General features: G+C 36.6%; 1 long non-coding RNA gene across 1 annotated transcript in view; it reads left to right on the plus strand.

The window, feature by feature from the left end:
• The first annotated feature begins 339 nt into the window (after nucleotides 1-339).
• The window catches only part of LOC127469923 (uncharacterized), a 51,468-nt gene continuing 35,287 nt past the window's right edge, over nucleotides 340-16,520 (plus strand). The window contains exon 1 of the long non-coding RNA XR_007904124.1: nucleotides 340-398. This is a non-coding gene — a long non-coding RNA (uncharacterized LOC127469923). The remainder of the gene's footprint in view (nucleotides 399-16,520) is intronic.

The following is a 16,520-nucleotide window of genomic DNA, read 5'->3' on the forward strand; positions in this document are numbered from 1 at the left end:
AAAAACCCCAAACATCAAAACACCCCCCCCCCCAAAAAAAAAAACCTCAACCAAACAAAAAAGACTCCAAAACTCCACACAACAAAACCAAAAACTAATCAAGCTGTTTTGACTTCAAAATGGCCATCTACGCATTCCTGTTTGGTCTCTCTGGGGTGTTTGCTGTTTCTTTTTCTACAAGGCTGTTTACAAGTGAGGTGAGAGAAACTGCATGTGTGACAGGAGTTTCCTTTTCCAGACTTTCTTACTTCTAGCATAAGCCCCACTAGTACTGAGACTGTGAGGTGGATATTAGCTGTCGCTAATGATGATGTTTATATGTTTGTTTGTTTGTTTTTAGTGTTTTGCTTCATTGAGATACCCCTTGAGATGGCCCAAGCACTGGAACATCAAGTCTTGTAAGTAGCTTCTTACTTTGTCATCTAAGCAGGTTGTATTTAGCTTGTGAGTGGGACCATATGAAGCTCTGCTTGAGTTGTTTTCCCCAATGCAGTCCTGTTTGAATTGAATTAGAAAGGAGGCTTCCCCACAAAGGGAAGAACTAGTCTGATTATTTAGCAAAAATAAAGGTGTTGAATCTCTTCCATATGCATTGCAGATGTCTACTGCATACAAACTCTAGGACACTTTAGGTTTTCAAAAGTGAATTACAAACATATCTTTGAGGTTGGAAGATATTTATATGTCTTTTTTTTAAATGCATCTGTTTTCTGTACCTTGGCATCATAATTGTTCCTGCATTCCTCATCATGCATTCGTCCTTCCTTCACCAGTAAAGAATTTCACACTGTGTCTAGTCAAATGTGAGGAGGTGAAGCGCCACTGAAAATGTGTCACAGAGATCTTTTACTAAAGGTCTACTGAAAAATGCCTGGAACAGCTGCAGGGGAAGAAGTAGTTTTGTTCTCATTCTCACTGTTTTTCTTGACTCAGAAAAATTTGGTTTGGAGTTTAGATGAGTTCAGAGAAATTCTGCCAAAACCCAGAAATGGCATGTAAAGCCACAAAAAATAATGGTTCCCCCTTTACCGAAATACGCTCTTGATATGAGAAGAATTTGAAGACAGCTACTTATGGGCCAGCAGGGGATGGCAGTGGAGTCAGCCCAGAGCCCTAGTCATCAGGCAAATTCATGGTTACAGGTGTGGGCCAAGAAAGAGTCACTTTTCGTGCGTCATCTTCTGGTCAGCTGAAATGTCAGATCTCCTTCTAAACAGCCCTCCCCTTCCCTTTCCAGATTGGCTTTGTATGAGCATTTAAAAGCAGCTCTAAAACTTGCCTATCTTGTTGCTCAGAAGCTCAACCATGTGTTTAAATACCCAATTTTAAACACCTGCCTTTAAAATACAACATGTAAATCAAGTTCATGTGAAAGTTGTAAATAATGTTTGGGACAGGACCAGAATAATCCTTTCCTAGGTGTTGATTCTGGAAGGCATAAAGAATGCATGCCTACAGCAAGTTATGAGGGCAGAAAACTCACAAACCATGTTATCCCTTAGAAATTTGCCAATGGACAAATTTTCCAGGCTCTTAGAAAATGAAACAAAAGCAATCTCTAATAAAAGTAAGAGCTCACCATTTTTCCTAATTGGCTTTTCAGTTTAATTTACATTGCATTAAAAAAAAAAAAAAGGCTGGTCTGAAGCTCAATAGTACTATAATTTTCCTCATGGTTGCTTCTTTTGAGCACATCTCAGGACAGTGGAGGTAAAAAGAAACACTTTCTTTTTTAAGCTTGTAGAAATATCTCTTTTTCCCTTTCTGTCTACCAGTTCCATCAGAGTGAACTTGATATGTTTTCCCAAGGAATTAAATTTGCTGAGAACTGGAGTTTACTCTGGAAGAACTTCAGAACAAGTCTTCCCTTTTTTTCTTTCTCTAATGAAAGAAATGCTTGCTTTTTTTTTTTTTTTTTTTTTTTGTTCAGAGGCACTAAGGATCAAAGGGAGTCTTTTGTTAAAATAGGAGGTTGTCCTGATGTGTTAACTAGATATTTTTTCTACTCCCCTGCTACTTACTATGATGTTGGCTGACTATATCTACTGATATCCCTAGCTAAGAAATGCCAATTTTATACTCTTGCTATAATGTGTTTATAGTCTTTGGAGTATTTTAGACTCCTTCAGACTCCAAATATAGTATTTATTTAAATATAGCATTTGCTATTATCTTGCATTCCTTGTAGTATTACCAGATAAATCTAGTGTTCTTTTATCCTCTGTGTGTTTAGATTGTATTATATTGTAACTTGTATTATGCTTATTACATATTACCATGCACTGGGAATTCCTGCTGTATTTGCAGATATGGTTGTACCTATCTCAGATTGGTTTAGGGTAAAAAATAAAAATACCAGCTTGTTTATCCTCTTGATACCTGGACTTTTGACATTTAGTGCCAATATACCACTGAATTTTCTTCTTTTTTTTTTTTTTTATTGATTGAATGAATTTGTCTTTATGCTGTTGGGGGGCAGAAAGATCTGACTTCTCCACCAGCAGGGGTTGGTTGGGAACCCTGCATTGTAACAAGGTGGGTGATCATGCCAACAAGGAGACAGGGTCCTGAGTGGTGAGTCAGGGCTGGGATTAGGTCTGGAGACAGCAGTCAGGGGCAGAGTCTGACCAGTGATTTCCTAGAAAGCCCGCAGTAAATTGGGGCACGTTTGAGCCAGCAAATCTGGGCCAGGGTGATGATCAGGGTGGTGGAAGAGCAGACACAGTCATAGCCTATAGTGAAACAGTGAGGGGAGCCAGTGGTACAGCCACAGCCAAAAAGCAGCTCCCAAGGAAAAGGTGGGCTAGAACCTCCCTTCTACTTCACAATGATGCTTCTCAGCAGCATAGATGAGTTTGGACTCAGCCACTCAGCTGGACTTTGCTTAAAGCTCTGAAGAAAGGTGTGTTCAGGGCCCTTCTCATTAGTGTGACTTCATCACAGAATCACGGATGGGCTGAGGTTGGAAAGGACCTCTGGAGGTCATGTGGTCCAATCCTCCTGCTCAAGCAGGGCTGCCTAGAGCAGGCTGCCCAGGAATACATACAGATGGTTTTTGAGTGTCTCCAAGGGTGGAGATACAATGCAATTAAAAGCTGTATTGGATCCCAAATCGTTTGCACCCAGGAGCTAATTAGCTCACTTTTAGCTATCAGACTGCTTGTAAGAGCTGCATCTATGTAGTTTTCTGTATTCAGTATGGGGCAATAGTCCCCAGTCCCTAACCACAGCTGGAAATGCTCAGCAGCAAGGTATGCAGTAGACAACACTGTATCTTCTCTTTCTCAGCCAAATTTTTTTTTGTGTTGTTTCTTCTCTATCTTAGTGTTGGGATTCAAGCAGGTAATATCTGAATCTTTTCCATCTCCCATCCTCTGTCAGGGACCACTAATGTGAGGTTATATGTGCAGTGATGAGTTATCTGTGCATCTGTGTTCTTCTTGGCTGAGCTCAGAAGCTCATGTGTTCAAGAAAAACATCAAATGTGAACTTTATAGTATGACTAATCTTGAGCATTGAATTAACAACTTCTTAATTCTTAGGACACTATGTTACCCCACAGTCAGCTGCATGTTTCTAGTGTTTTCAGTTTTGCTCTTTAAAAACTGAAAAGAAATATTTGGTTAATTGTCTGTTAAGACGGATCCTGTTTGATCTGTATCATGTTTTTTCTGACCATGTGCAGTCTGTTCTTCATGCTGTTTTATTTCTGCTTACTGCCCCTCTTACATTTGACACATCAGTCTCTTAACCCATATACTGTATTTGAGTGGTTGAAGGCATCTTAGATTTACCTTTTTAACTGAATAGATGGGTCTTTATGTCACTGTCAAACTTGCTTTTTAATTTACTTTCATCATTGAATTATCTTTTTCTTGAAGACTTAACAAAGTGAATACCCAGTAACTGACAAAAATTAAATACTAAAACAAAACCACTGAGTATGGTTACAGGCACTGACTTGAGCATGTTTCTCTTTTCCTTTCTAGCCTTCATCCAATCTTACATATGAAATTAATTGACTTAAAAATAATAACAGGATTTAGAAGGAGAGAATGAATTTGCATATATTTTTGGGAGGAAGGTTTTAAAAATACTTAGTGAGTTTTTTTGTCTTTTTACTTTTAATCAGGAAATCTGTAAGTAAAGGCAATGAGTCACCAAAAAAAGTCCTAAGGAAACAAATAAGAAACAATGTGCAAGCTAAATGCTAGAAAATCATGCTGGTTCAGAATTTTCCATGTTAAAAAGCTGTTTTCCTGAACTTTGTGGAGGACAAACCTCAGTAGTTCTGTGCTGTGGGATTGTAGGGGTTGTGGATTATTGCACTGGGAATTTAGCTGCTGTGGAATTTAAGTGCCATTTATTGTTCTGTACTGTAATATTTTATAGTTGTAATCCTAGGCATACATATATACCAGTTTTACTTAACAAATGTGCTAGAAAAGTTCAGGTCTTCCACAGCTGTGAAAAGATATTTTAATCTTTATTATTTCAATAGTCTCAGATTTTCATAAAAATAATGATTATATCTCTTATAAGGCTAACCTAGAGTGGGTGAGAATTGGAGGTTTTTTTGTTTGTTTTACAAACTGTTCATATCTAGAGGAAGCCTGGCATTCTACTAGAATTTAATGGTTGGAAGGATTAAGACACCTTATACTGCTTTGGTTTTACTAGCATCTATTTAACTCCTATATAAATTTGAAAAGAACTTGTGCTTTGTTAAAAGCTCAAACCCCTCATCTGTACCTTCCAGTAATGTATGACTTGCAGTTTGAAAAGCTTCATATTGAGATTTGACCTTGAAATTTCAAATGCTTGTGAAAAAAATAATTAAAAAAAAAAGGAATAAGAAAAACTTTAATAGTTTTTCCTAAATAAATAAAGAAAGTGCCTTAGGCAAAAGTCCATGTTAAGCAAACAAGCCAAAAGTCAACAGTTCTCATTTAGGAAATGTTTGCTAGATGAAGAATTGATACTCATTTGGACAAAACTGTGATTTCTTTGGAGACAATCTTGCTTGGCAAAACATTTTAATGATATGACAGTGAACTTTTTAAAAATGAAATGCTTCTCACATAGCAATACTTACAAATATCTCGCAATGACTTATGAAGCTCTTATGGTGTTGTGAGTTAACCAAAAACTACTACTTGTCTAGCAGTAAAAAAAAGAATTTGCATTGATTGCCATTAATGCTGGTATAACTTTAAAATAGAAGAATGTTTGATGGTATTATTCCACACTGTTAAAGCCAATCCCAATATCTTGATTGTTTGTTTGTTTAATTATACTTAGATTAAATTCAAAACAGCCAGCTGATCTTAGCAGCTGGTAAATATTTACTGCTCATTTGCCAAATTCCTTAGAGCACAAATTTTTGCTTTTTCTGTGTCCTAATACTTAATGGATAAGAACTCATTCCTTAAAAATTGCACTGTAGGAAGTAGAGGGGGTGGAAGCAAGCCTATACATACTAGATACTCCTCTTGCATATGAAAAATATATGCGAAATTTTAGAGAACATTACAGGGCTGTGTACTCTGTATGTTGAACATAAAATCAGTCTCCCTTGAAAGTGCACCAAGACTTGAGTGAACAGGTGGCTGTTTGGGGTGTACCTGTGACCATGCTTGTTACAGTTCTGTTTAGCACAGCTTCATCCAACAGGCTCAGTATTTAGGAAGGGGTAGGAAGTGACATGCAGTTGGATTTGTGTACTGATGATGTAGGCATCATACTGCAGTGAAAGCCACCTGACATTTGCTTTACAAAGTGCAGAGCAAAGACATTTACTTTTTGAATCATTCATCAGCCATTGGGTATATAGTTGTATCTGTTCTAGGAAAATGTGATGGTTGTTAACCAGTAAAATGTGTTAGCTGTTCAGGAGGTGACAAGGACTGTGCTTTGGGCTATTGTACAGCACAACTGCAGATAACATGTTCTATAAAGAAAAAGTAGGTTTAAGAGATATGTGGCCTAGAATTAATGAATTTAGAAGAGAATGTATTTGTTCATTAGAGATCAGTAAACCATATAACTCTAATCATGCACAATGGGATGTATGTACCTTTTTTTTCTTCTTGCCAAAGAAGAAAATTAATGTATGAAATTTAAGGGACAAAAATATTTTGTCGAAAGCTTGTAGTTTGCTTGGCTCCCGAGCAGAAGAAATGTTTCATGAACTTGAAATCTATATTTAATTTTTCTGGTTGTTGAGTTTTGGTTTGTTTTTTTTTTTCTCCCCAATTACTTTCTGGTTTGGGGGACAGTTTGGAACTTGATTAAGTGTTTTTCATGGAAAAAATCCACTTATTTATAGTTGTTACCAATTATATGAAGTGAACAAACTGAAAAGTCTAGAAAATCTTCTGAAAGTTTTAACAGTGTACCTCCTCTTACCTACAGTAATATTAGATGCTGCTTTTAACACAGCTACTTGGCTCCATATATATATATATATGTAGCCTTCTAAACAAAAGGAACTTAACCTTGACAGTGTTTCTTGAAATTCGAGTCTGTATTTCAGTGAGATAGATAATTTGCTGTGTTATTAATATCAGCTGGAGATGTTCATTAAAAAGAGAAAGGTAAACAGTTCCCAGACATTATGGTGTGATAAATAATGAACAGAGGGGACAACTGATCTCTCTTTCCTGTGGTATTTTCCTCAGTAAGGCAAGCATAGGATATTTTTAATTATTCATGAAGCCCTAGGTGGTATTGATTTGAGTCCAACTGTCTTGCAAACTTTTTTGGTTTCTATTACAATGTGCATCTCCTTTCATAACACGATTATTTACTTTTGCCACAACTTGCTTAATTCTGGATTAATCTGGCTATTTGCAAATTCAGAGGAATGGTCATAGGGAAAAGAAGGGTTACTGCCTTGGCTTAGAATTTCAGAAAAGTGAATAGTATTGTGCCTCTGAGAAAATGGAAGTTCAGATTGTGCCTCTAAAAACACATCTACAAAGAAACTTTCACTGAAGCATTAATTCAGAGGTTTTTTATTTTTTTTGCAGTTTTCTTTTTTTCTGCTTCTTTTGTAATTATATGTTAATGCTGGTCCTGTTCTCCTGACTGGCACTTCAGTGCCTCCAGGCATTTGGGTATGGGTTGTAACACTAGTAAATTGCCACATGTATGGAAATTGCCCATTTGCCACCAACACCTTATCAGAGAGGCAGCAGGAGGTCCTCACTTCCCTTTATATGTGCTCTTAAGTTAATGCCTTTATTAGCAGGGAACTGTGAAGAGGAATATCAGGTTTTATTCCCAGGCTACTATGCTGTGAGCTTTGCTGTCAACTTTTGCAGTGCATTTTGGCACAGAGTCTCAACATTCAGTGATAACCACTTAATTAGCTCTTGTTTAAAACTAGTTTTGGAGTCAGGATACCATGTTTCATGGACTATCTGAATTCATGTTGCTGGTAAATATAATGTTTTCAAAAACACATATGCAAAATGTCAGCGTAAAAAACCAAGTGTGTTGACTTGCCTGAAGTAAAGCACCTTTTACAAATGTTTTATATGTATTTAATACTTAAATATTAAGTTCATGTTGTGCATTGAATTTTTTAACATAGTAGCTAGACAATACCAATGAGTTTATTTTTATAACTGTGTTTTATTCTTTTGTATATCTTTCTGAGAAAAAAATTCTTTTAGATGATCATTTACCAAAGTTATACTTTAAAAGTGTATACAAAAAACAGCCCAAAGCTTCAACAGCCTAGGTTAGTAATTTGAACTGCCTCAGGTGTTTTTATAGTGTGATTTTACTGCTTCAGAGAAGGAGTAGCAGATGAGAGGTCATTCTAAAGCACTTCATTACATAAAAAATATGATTATGCAGTAGCTGATGTTTCATGATGTAATTTATTTTGCCTATAAAACTTGCTTGTTTATTATACAGAAAATATGTGATTGTGTTGTGCTAATTAGTTTCTAGGTAGCAGAAAGGATATGCTGCTGAGGGGGAAAAGTTATTATTTACTGGCCTTACTCTCATCTTCTGATGTAGTTTTCAGATAGAGTTTGGATTTTAAACAGATAAAACAACTGTTATGTACTTAATATGTACACCATTAAGAAATTAATAATAGAATTTATCCATACTTAGCTAATGGAGGAAAAAGGACATCACTTGCAAAACACTGTTAGGATGTCAAGTCAGGAAATCAGAGAGATCAGAAGGAGAAAAGCATGATTAGAAATGTTGCAGCCATTCTTATGGCAGATAAAAAGCACACTAAAATAAAAAATTTATAAAGATCCAGTCTGAAAAAGAAAGAACTGTAATATAGTATATAAAGGAAATTACAGCAGAAAAGAAAAAAAATGGCAGAGTTGAGAAAGTCTCTTGTTAATCCAGAGCAATGTGGAAACCTAGACTAATAAATTTGTTTCCTGCATTTTTAAATCTTCCACATAAAGAAAGATTAAGACTAATCTGGAATCAAATAATAATAAATTGGAGTATTATAATTTTTAAGTCCTTTGCACATGCATATGGACTTCTAAGAAGTTTCCTCAGTATGTTTGACAGGATACTTCTGGAAAAGTTCACTGTATTGTTAGAAACGTGATAAATTATTGTAAAGATGGAACTTGGAGGTCTCTGGATATTACTAATGTAGAAAGAAAATTGCATATAGGACAGCAGAGTAATAAACAGGGATTTAGTGTACATAGGACCTTTCACAGACCTCCAACATTCCACAGAATGGAAGATGCTGTATTGTTAATACAGAAAAGACAGGGAGAACAGCAGTTGTGGTTGGATGTTGGGAGTGAATGCTTATTTGTCAAGATAGAGTCCCTGCCTAAAAATATCAAAGCAGATAAATACTAGGTTTCCTCTGTAAACTGGTATTGCCGACTTTGAGTGGCACATTTTGATGTTTGCATCCCTTCCTTTCTCACCATGTTTGTGTATCATATTGGAGTGTTACTACTTTTTGTCTTCAGTGAACAGCAGACATTCCTGTGGAACTGATGGCTTCAGAGAGGTGCAGAAGGCCACTTAGCAGTCAATATAATTGCATTCACACTAGCAGTATCTTTGGCATGTCTTTAGAATAAACCAAAGATCTCCTCACTTGATTTACTAAGAGTTAGCAGGCTAGCCTTGGACATGTGTTATATGTCTCTGTTAACATGGGTCATGGCAAGTTCTTCACATAGTTCCAACAGGAATTTTTCTTACATGATCCTGTTACTGTTTGTGAACAATGGTGTGCTTCCAGCACACTAGCTGTCTTCTTGCACCAGGTTTGCAAGTTTTGGTAGAACCAAGAGCCTTGAAAAGCTGAATTATGTGGTAGGTGTTTCACTTTGCCTTGTCAGTGTTTGTAATGTCACTACTGCCAGTGCCAGAAAATTACAGTCTACCTGGATTAAATGCTGTAAAACATCTCTATTGCCCTCCATCATCATCTTTCCATGAGCTGCAATAACACAAACATTTATGCACTAGAGTTGTAATATGGGTTCAGCAGAAACAAATAGACAGAAGGAATCTATGTAGGCAAAAAAGCCCCCTCAAAACATGTCTGTGAGCTAAAAACCTCTCCACTCAAATAGGGCAAGCAAGTTCTCTCTGAAAGCATCTGAAGTCAAATCATTGGCTTGAATTAGTGAGGAGCAGATTGAGAGATCCCTAGGAATCCTAGCAACAACCCTGTTACCTAAGATTACTGCTTGATGCAATTATCCAGGTGTGGGTTGAGTGCTGCTCTGCAATATATCTATTCAGATGTGAGCATGCTAATTCTGGATGTTAATTCTCAGTTAGGTACATGTTCCTCTCTGGGTATAACATCTGTGCATAATTTCCTTATCTGTAAATTAGGGATGTTAATACATGTTTCAAGGTTTGTGGCAAGTTTTTCCTGTGGTGCTCTCTTCTCAATTGCTCGGAATTGTGACAAGAAACTTGGCGGAAATTTTAGTTCGTGTTCAAGATTATTCTTATTTTTTTGATAGAGTCAATGTTATTGTTCGGGTAAAATCTTCATGTCACTTTGTACTTCAGCATTGCTGAACACTGATAAATCACAGGTTTTGTTTTTTGAAAGGCTCTATTTATGTTAAATTTCCATACAGAGCCATGAACACGATAAAATTGTAAACTATAATACTGCAACTTTATATTGGAGGCACACAAAAAATTGAAATTATTTGAGAGTGTAGTCTATCATATGAATGACAAACAAAAGCAACCTCTTCTCTTCTCCTTTCTCGCCACTTCCAAAAAAGGCTAATGTTAGATTCCCAAAGCTTCTTATAACTAGCAAGTCAAACAGAAGCTCATTTTGTGACTCATCTGTATGTTATTTAGGCTAGAGAGGCAAGGACTGTGCTTCATTTTAATGACAAACCAAAATAAGATCTAACTTTAGAAATGAAAGCAGACAAAACCCTATGTTAATGAAATGCTAGGGCTAAGCTCTATTACCATCTAAAAATAAACCACATCCTATAGCATAGAAAAAATTTTCAATCTGCTTTTCAATATATTCCATTTCCATACAGAGCAATAGAAGCTTTATCTCTTCTAGGCCTCCCTGGGGAAAGAAAAAAGGGAGGCGATTAAAAAAAAAAACATAAATGACTGAGAACTTTAATTTATGAAAGAAGAATGTGAAAGGTTTCCTCCCCCCTTAATACCTGTTTCATTCAGGACTTTTAAGTCCTTGTAAAAGCCGTATATAGAAATGTTAAGAAATAGTTTGAATGTTCTAGAAGGGTGAAAATGTAAAATGAAGAAATAGTAGAGCGTGATTTGTAACTGAAATTTTAAGTAAATTTATTATGTTTATTCTAGTAGTTATTAAGAAGCAACAACAGAATAGGTTCATACTGAGAGGATGAATGTATTGAATTAATTTATGAATCTTAGGAGATCAGTGGATATCATAATACAATTGGTTGCAATTTTTCATTTCCTTATGGTCTTTAACAACAAAGTTTCTCTTCAAACTAATCTTTACCATTTTATGATAATAGCAGAAAACTACCTTTTCTTTTTTGTTTACCCTATTTCTGTTTTCCACTCCAATTTCTTTTCACTTTTCTAATAAAAAGAGAGAAAAGAAAAGAATGACCTACAAAGAAATAATTGGGACTCCTTGCTTATTAACAATAGGGGGAAAAAGAATTTTTTGTTAACAGTTGTAACGCAAGTAAGGTTTCAATTAGTCAGTTCTCTCTTTTCTCATTGACCAGAAAGATGAAATGAACTTTTCCTTTATGTTTCTGAAATGAAAGTGTATTCAAACCAGAAATGATTTTCAAAGAAGTGTGTTATTTCTTCTATAGTGTTCCTTTCTATGTGTCTTTCAGCCTCGAATTCAAGAAGAAAATGTGCTTTGTTTTTAAAGGATACTAGGCTTTTGTTTTCCCATCTAGTAATGTTAGTATAAAGTGAATGCAAAATCTTTTATTAAGGTTTTTTATTAAGGTTTTGTATCCAAGTCTAGTCATGAGGACAGTTTTGTCTGTGTAATGTGTCTACTGGTTTTTACTGTCTGTGCATGGGCAAGGCAGTGGTGAGGGTCAGGCTTGGTTCTGGGTTAAGGGATGAGCGCTGGGTGGCTGCAGGTTGGGTGGTGGATTTTGTTTTCTTTCCTCTAAGCTCCAGATTCGCTCTTGTATTTCTTGTCAAATGCTGTACAGCACTGACAGTTTTGTCAACAGCTTTTATGTTCTGGAGGCTTTTGCTCTTTGTTATTGATACTTCTCAAGACAGACTTTGAGCTATTTTGGAGTAGTATCAAAATGTTTGTACTGTTCTTCAGATGTTCATTTGCCAGAAATACACTGTCTCTCAAAAGCCTCTTTAGGACCCTGGATTCTTTCATTTTCATTGCTTGCCTAGCCTGTGCAGATAGGAATTGTGTGAGATTTTGGTATTAGATGGGCTACTATGCAAGAGAACACAAATTTTTGTCACATCCTGTTTGTCACCCAGGTGGATACCTGTAACCCACTGCAGACAGTGTGCCTGGCATTATCCGAGTTCTCAGGAAATACTTACAGCCCAAAGCTGTACAGGAAGCTATAAAAGAAGAAAACGACACCTGCTTGTTGTTACAAGGGTCTGTCGAGTACCCAGTCCCTCAATGACTCTTTATGTGACTCTTTATGCTGAAATCCTCAGCAGCCTGAGGATAAACTTGCTTTCGAAACTTGGAAGAGATTTTGTTGTTAACAGCTCCTGGCCAGGGGAGAAAGCAGCTAAGGGAAAGTCTATTCGCCACTTTAAATGTAATTACTTCATCCTCTTCCTGTGGAGGCTGTGGAGTTGGCCAAATTTCAAGTGTGACCTACTGGATACTAAGTTTTTGAAGACTGTTAAAATCCGGAAGTACTGATTCAGCTCCTTTAAGGGTCCAGTGTTTCCAGAGATGCCAGCTGCCAAGGGCTCCAGGTGAGTGTTAGTGACCTTGGGCTTGCTGCAGGATGTAGCAGGTGATGGGGAAGGCTGGAGAAGGCTAGTAGTGGTAAAAATGAGACCAGAGATGAGATGTAGACAGCCCAGTTTAACTTAATTTGTGACAAACTCATCAAAAATGCACGTAGAGCTTAGTCCAGTGGCATTGTATTACTGTCATGGCAGGGCTTCGCGAATGAAGATTTGGGAAAGGCATTGTATTACACAGAAATGGATAATGCCAGAGAGGGGTATTTTGACAAAGCTCTTACAGAAAGCTACTCAACTTCTAATTATATTCCTATCTATGACTGTTTCATTGATAGATCTTCAGCTGGCATGGAAAATGCTTAGGATTTTCAAATGTGCTTTCATGACTCAGCTAAATTAATACAATTTACTTACCTGCCACTGAGGCAGAGTGTTAGTCCTGTTCCTATCCTGTTGTCTGGCCTCATATTCTAGATGAGTATTTTTGCTTGTCTGATATAATTTGCTGTTTGGGGGAGCTAAACTTTTGAGGGATGGAAGTGCAGATATTATTTTGGTTTTGTTTGTTTGTTTGGGTTTTTTTAAACTACTTAATTTGCCATGCCATGAATAGTGCACAGTTAGCTATGACAGTCAGACTTACCTGGCTGAATGGTGAAGCTGCTTGCATAGCTGCCTTTTTGTCACTGAAGAGAGTTGTTAAGTATGAGATCAACATCAAATTCTACTGTAAAGGTTGTTATACAAAGTGTGATCGTTGTCTTCTTCACTGGAGAAGAGGATTCTATGTATGTGATACTGTGAGCCAGAGAAAGTGTAAAGCTAGAAATGAAGAAAGTAAATGCTAAATCTTCTGCAGACAGAAGATTTTTCGCATACTGAAGATGTTTTCTTTTTAACTTATCTTGGTTTTCTCTGTATTTTGTTGGCTTGCTGTTTTTTAACAGTTTTCATCTATGCAGCATTATCATCTTGTAATCATAATGTTCTTTTCACAGTTTATAATTATCAATCTGTTCCTGCATTGCCTGTCTTTCCTCTTTGGGATGCTAACTGGCTTTTAATGATTTGTTTCTGTGTTATTTCTTGCTATGTGGTCTACTTTTACTTCTCACCTGCTTACTTCCATGCATCTGGTCATGTCTTAATCTGAATTCTAATCTCCACCACCCCTCTTTTACTGATGTAAACACTCTTCTATTTTACAAGAAGAATTCATAACTGGTAGTTTCATTCTTTTTAAATTTCTATCTGAAGTGTACTGTTTTGTTTTGGTTTTTTTTTATTCAGTACTGCAATGGATTTCTTTACTGACAAAACACCAATTTTGTGTTAGCAGTCTATTGTAACTCAAAAAACCCCGAAACAAATACTTTATTAATGTAGGACTGAAAAGTCTTACTTTTTCAGAGGAAAGCTAGTATGTCATGGAGGTCTTCTTGTGGAAAGCATCCAGTCACTGCTTCTAGTTTATCTAAATCAGAGATGTGGTAATCATTTGCCTTATTCGTTTGGTTGTTGATCTTGCAAAGTCAGTGTAGTACCTTAAAGGAAGCCAGATTCCAAACATTCATTAAGATGAATGCTTTCTTTTGCACTTTCAAAAGAAATTGGAAACTGAGCCAGATTTTGTTGTGCACAAATTTTATCCTCCTAATGCAACTTCAGTAAGCCAATGGACTCTTACAGCAAAATCTGCCACCATCTCTCAAGGCAGCAGCTGCAGGACAGTAGAGGTGTATACCCAGGCACTACAGCTGCCTGAAAAATATCCTCATCCAGGGTTTCAGTGGAAAACTTTCAGGAAAAGCAGACAAAAAGGTCTCTAACACTTACTTGGGTCACTTCACCAAATTAAAGTTACAAGTGTGTTTTTTTAATCAGTGAAATTCCCATCACTGACAGCTTGCTGGATTAAATGTGAGCAATGCTGGTTGTTATTTGGTTGTTTTCAATGCTTCCTGTGGGCTGTTCTGCAGTCTTCATAACAAGCAAGATGAGAACTGAGCTTCTGGTTGTGGAAGGAGTGCTCAGGGATGGCAGCACTTGGAGACTTCCCACTCTTCTGGGACTGGGACTCTGACCAGCCTGTACCTGAGGGGCTGGTGGGGTGTGGAGGAATGAGAAGGCTGCGTGGTACCTCGGCTGGGAACACTGAGTCCTACTTAGGATCCTACAGCATGGAATCACAAGGCAACTCTATCACAAGTCTTGTAAATGACTGTGACAGTAAGGTAGTCTTCAGCAGAACAATTCTGAATTTTTTCCCAAGCCATTTTACAATGACTTTCTAAAAATTACCTCTCTTTCAGCTTGATCTACTGATTTTAGTGTTAGGTCCTAGGCAAGCATTCATACTTCTTTCTCATTGTAAGTAAACTCAAAAATCCTATGTTTTGTTTATAGTTAGAGAATATAATTTTCAAATAGTCTTTATGTTTCACTCAGCAAGTTCAACAATGGGCCTTAATTCCTACCTTTACGTTGACAGATATTTGTCTTTTCCAGTGGTATGTAGTTTTCCTTTGTATTGTAGAGTGGTCTTTGGTCTATTAAATCTGGCTGCTACTGGTCCTGCATCTTGGGCCAAATGGATTTTGTGAAGATGAGGGAATACAAATGAATCTGTTTCTCGCAGGGTTTAATCTAGGAGAAACTTGATTTATCAATGTGTACGTGCATCAAGGAGAAATACTGTTATACAGAATAAAGCTTGAACATGTTAGATGCAACAGCTTGTATAGAAACATTTTTTAATAGAACATTTTCTTCCTAGATTTCTCTCTTGAGAAGGTGATTTAAAATTTTTTCTTCCGTGAATGGGGACAGACTCTTGCTTAAAAATTCTGTAAAGAGGTAATGCTCTGTATTTTAGTAGAAGTATAATGTGTGCTGAATAAAACTGGAGGAAAGTCAGAGTAACTTGTTATTTTAGCATGATGCCTTGGGTAAGGCACAGGATATTGTGCTGTTCTGCAACACTATAATATAGAGCAGTAGAAAGCTGATAATATTTCAGAGACTATTTTTGTTTGTTTTGGATTGCATAGAGTTCACTTGGAGCTTCCATTAGCCCTTAACCGTTTTATGAACACCATGATCAAAACAACAATGACATTTGCAGGATAAGTGCTTCACTAAAATGTTCAAAGCAGCATTGTTTTCACATGTCAGCAGTCTACTTAAGCACCCCACCTGAATGACTGAATAGCTGAGCAAAATGCAATCGCATGAGCATTGTCACAGTGATCATGCTGTAATATTATCACACTGTTGTACTCCTGTTACCTTTCAGACAGTCGTCATTACTCAGCAGGAAGAAGCTGTGGGAACTGTATGAGACTTGTGATAATCTGATGAATTGCATTTTAATGTTTACCAGATCATTTTATTAACACTGAAACTCTAATTCAAGTTTTCTTTCATTATTGCATTATATCTTATACCTTTATTCACTAATAATTTGTTGAAAATAAGAAAATTATCAGTGCGAGGCTGATAGTGCCAACCTTACAGGGATGTTAATACAAAAATCAAAATCCTCTGGAGGTAGTTCTAAGCTTGGTGATATTTTTAAAGCTTAACATTTTGACAGCTGTCAAGAACTATCTGATCAAAGAAAGTGCATTTGATAAAATTTAATGGTTTGGGAGTCACTTTAGTAGTAATTAATCCTTCTTGCTTAAGCATTTTCCTACACTGTGTAAATCTATTTGACTGCTTTAATAACAGACCTTTTATCAGTTTATTGAGGAAGTTCAGATAAGTTTCCCTGTTTTGCATGTGTACTCTGAACAATTTATCTTTAGAGACATTGTTTTCAAGTGGGAGAAAAAAGCAGAATTTATGTGCATGAAAAGGATATCTTCTGTATTGCATTTTCTCTCTGCACCACGCTTCCTTTTCCAGTTGGCCGGAACAGTTTGAAGGGTAAACGCTGAGGGCAAGACTAGTTCACCTGCAGTTTGTATAAGCAAAATGCTACAAACTTTTCTATAAAAGTAAAGTAATTTAATGGTGGTATTTATATAAATATAAAATGTTATACGTTCAATAAAATTTTGAAGAGTTGTCTAGGTAAG

Source organism: Manacus candei, unplaced genomic scaffold, assembly GCF_025592945.1.
Source record: "Manacus candei isolate 608988 ecotype Guabito, Panama unplaced genomic scaffold, ASM2559294v1 h1tg000018l, whole genome shotgun sequence".
NCBI lineage: Eukaryota > Metazoa > Chordata > Aves > Passeriformes > Pipridae > Manacus > Manacus candei.